This window comes from Aptenodytes forsteri, unplaced genomic scaffold, assembly GCF_000699145.1.
Source record: "Aptenodytes forsteri isolate BGI_AS27 unplaced genomic scaffold, ASM69914v1 Scaffold54, whole genome shotgun sequence".
NCBI classification, from domain to species: domain Eukaryota; kingdom Metazoa; phylum Chordata; class Aves; order Sphenisciformes; family Spheniscidae; genus Aptenodytes; species Aptenodytes forsteri.
The window spans coordinates 12,684,382-12,688,494 of NW_008796044.1; positions in this window are offsets into that span (position 1 = coordinate 12,684,382).

Consider the following 4,113-nt stretch of genomic DNA (forward strand, 5'->3'; position numbering starts at 1 on the left):
CGGTATCCCACCATCACGGATGGCACAGGAGCGTGGGTTTTCCCATATATTTTGGTGAACAGATGGTTTTTCCCTATGGAAAGCTGGAAGGGACTGAGCCAACTGACCACACAGGACACGAGTGTGGCAGGGGGCAACCCACACGTGGGACCCTTCCCCACAGGCAGCTCCGCTCTCCCTCACCCCCTGATGCTGGTCGGCCTCCCTGTATCACTCCCGGCCCTGGGAAGGGTTGCCCGGCTTGTCCAAACCCCTGCCTCAGCTCTATTTTTAGCCTTTCATCCTTATTTAGCAGCGAGACCAGCCGGGAGCGTGCAGGCAGGGCGCGGGAGCAGGCAGGGGCCATGACGGATGCTGCTGCCCACCCCGCGCCGGCAGCGACAACTGCGTCGCTGATCCGCTGCGGAGGCTTAAGGGTGAGGAATAAATAGCCCTGTTCCTCCCACCCGGGAGTGGGGAGGAAAGTTATCCCCTGGGATTAGTTTTCACTTTGAGGCCCTGGAGCAGCCGGGGGACGGGGATGGGGACAGGGATGCGTGGGGAGAGGCGTGGGCATGGCCGGAGCATCGTGTTTGGGGCCAGGAGGGGAGCACAGCACCTCACCTCAAGCCCCCGGCGCCACGTGCTTTCCTGCTTCTCACAACCAGTGTGGGTGAAGGATTCACTCCCGCATTCCCACCCTTCCCCCCTCCATTTTGCCATGGGGAAAAAGAGAGAATAAAGGACTGTAAGGACAGGTTAACCCACATCTTTTTGCTTGGAAAAACACAGGCAGGGGCAGAAATGACTTGAAATCGCTGCTCTACCTCAAGACAGAAGCATGCATGACCTAGATCCCCACCAAAGGACTCTGTGACCTTTTCTTGGGCTCCAACACATGCAAGATCCTCTGCAGTTCAAACAGTTTTCTGAGCTATCTCACCCATGCAAAGCCCGAATCACGAGGTCTCAGCAGGTCTGACTAAACAGCCTTGATTTGCATTGAAGAAGAGCAGCCAGCACAGATGGGTGACAACGTTAATGACTTCATTAGGTCTCATTTACAAAAGCAAACAGATTGCAAAAATTATGCACTGGGCCGAAGGGTGCAACCACAGACCACCCTCTCTCTACCGCCCGTGACACCAGCTTTGCCGGGACCCGCTGGGCATCGCCACGGGCCAGCTCATCGCCCAAAAGCCTTCCAGCAAAATCTTCTCTCCCTTTTTCTTTTCCAGACTGGGTTTCTGTAAAAAAAAAAGAAACAAAAAAAATGAATGACCCCATCTGCGCTCACGGGACCACCCTGCACACAGACCATGCAGGGCCAGATCCCAGATGGAAATCCCATGCGCTGGCACCGACACCGCCCTGTATCCACCCCGTCCTGCCCAGTCCTTACCAGCTGGAACTGGAGAGAGAGCCAAGACACTTTAACCGCTTGCATAAATACTTCTCTTATCCATAAGCTTTGGCAAACACTTTAAATGACCATTGGTACAAATTAACTTGACATTCAGCCAGCTGTTATCCCATTTACGGCAATTCAGCTGAGCGTGAGATAAACGCTCCTAGGCTCGCTTTTCCAGGCAAAACCCTTGAGACTTCTCCAGCCGCTGTCATTCCTGGGGAGAGATCGCGATAACACTGAAAAAGACATCGGGGAAAACTTCAAAACAAGCCGAAGCTGCCCCAGGTGGGTCTGCCACACGCCGCCTCCGCTTTCCTGTCTTTGCACAGGCAGAAATCCCCTTGCTGCCGCAGTCCCTGTCATCTCCAGCCCTTGGCGAGTGGCCTCCGGCAGCCCCAGCCCCGCGTGCTCCCCGGGTCCCCAGGCTCCCCTGGTTAGGGAGAGGGGGATGAGTTGTTGCAGCCGTGAAACCCACTCCTACAATGCCATGGAAAGCCCCTGTTTTGCTCAAAACCGGCTGGACAGAAAAGTTGCTGGCTGTTTAAGTGCTGCCCTGGAAAGAGAACAAATTATCAGTGTATTGGGGCAGAGGAAGATGAAGCAGGGCTGAGATGGGAGATCTCTCCAGCAGGGACACGTCCCGTGCAGCCCACACAGGAAAGATTGGAGAAACTGAGAAATTGCTAAAATCAAGCTAAAATAAGAGACCTTTGGGGCAGCACAGGCAGGGCCTCTGGCAGGCAGCCTCACAGATGCGCCGGTGGGCTGAAGGAAGGATGTAACGTGATCTGGTGCGGCCTCTCTCTGAAAGTCAGTGATTTATAGAAGTGCAGGGTTGTAGCTACCATGGCGAGCACCGCACGCCAGAGCCCGCGGCAGCAGCGCGGGGTGCAGGGCTGGGGACCAGGGCCGGCTGGAGCGGGCCTCACTGCACATCCCCATCCCCAAACCCCAGCTCTGCCTTGCTGGCTTGATGCCTCAGCCTGATGTGACCAAATCCTCTGGTTTTTCTCCACCATTAGCAAGAGAAACCCTACCCAGAGCCCCGCTTTGTGGCACAGGGGCATCCCAGTGCACCCCCAGTAACACCAGAAATTATCACAAGCACATGTGCAAACTGCTGGAGCTTCATGCACCAGCAAGACGTGATGGCAGCTGGACAGGCTCCTCATCAGCTGCCCACACAGCTGCTTCTGTTCCCAGCCACGGCCCCAGCGATGCAAATTCAGCCTGGAAATATGCATGTGTGTTTGTGCTTGCCCCCGTATGCCTTCAGCCTCCAAAGTCTGGACCAGGATTTTTAATTAACCCTGGGGAGGTGGAAACCAGCACCTCGCACTGACAGAGCTTTTTATCCCTCAAACGATCTACTCAGCCCAAATAAGTACTCTCAGGCGGGGAAGGAGACTTGCCCTGTGTATGAAGTGCTGGGGAGATAAGAACAGAGACGCCCTCAGTGGTTTCTGAGTGGTGGGAGCTGATGCCAGGAAGCTGCTGTGTCTCACCAAACTTCACCCAGGTTAAGCAGCACCTACCCAAGAGGATGCAGGCAACTGGTGCCACCAGTCCCCGGGAGACTCGGGGCAGCCATGGGCTTGCCCCTCACCTTCCCCACCCTCCTATCCAAGTGGTGTTTCACAATTTCCCCGGTCCCAGGGTTACCAGGGCAGAAAAAACACCTCCAAGTCATACGTCATGTGGCGACCATGCACCTCCACTCCCTCACTGGCCGGGCAGGTGGTGCCGGACCGGCGGCGAAACGCCAGCGTGCTGGCAGCCCCTGAGCCGCGGGCTGCTTGGACTTCTCCCAGGGGATATTTGGAAAATGTTAGAATAGAAACTTGTTGACAAAAACTGGCAGTGTTTCCATACGGGCACAGCCTCGTGACCAGGTTGAAACACTCCTATTTCAGCAGTGCTGGGTGGCAACAGTTGATTTTTCAGGTCAGAATGTGTGTTCATTCAGAAACATCTATTATTTTACAACATTTAAAAAAATCATCAAAACCAAAACATTTGGAGGAACCTGCCTTTCCTCCCATTAATTTTCAGACAGAACACTTTCAAATCCATGTGTTTCCCTACCTCTTTGGGACTCGTTTCCAAAGTTCAGGATTTCCTCCTGGAAAAGGACACCCTGGCTCCAGGCCCAGCATTTGGGTTGTTTGGGATGCTCCAGAGCAGGGTTGCCAGGATGCAGTCCCCCACGCAGTATAGACCACAGCGAAAGCCCCCTCCAGCCAGCACAGCTACCCCCAGATCAGAGCTCCTGCCAGAAAAAAACACCCCAAAACCACCACCTTTACACAACTACCCCAGCACGAGCTGAAACTTCATGGGGTGAAGGCAATAGCCACGATGGATCCTGCCTTTGCCCCTGACAACCCTTCTCCCAGGGGGCTGGGGTGGGTTCCAGCCGGGCAAGCCCCCCGAGCCAGCCCTGCTCCGGCGGGACCCCACCCCCGGTGCAGGGGTCCTGCTCCACCCACTCAATTTGGAGCACCCCCTGTGCGGGGGTCCTGCTCCCCTTTCCCCCCACCCAGCAGCATCCCCGGTGCAGGGGACCCCAGGGATAGAGCGTTCCCGGGGCAGGCGGTCCCACTACCCTGCTTGGCACGAAGCATCCCGAGCCCAGGGCGGGGACACCCCAGGGTGGAGGGGCCCCAGGGCCGGAGCACCCCCGCCGGGCGCCCAGGCCGGGGGCGGGCAGGCTGCGGGCTGCG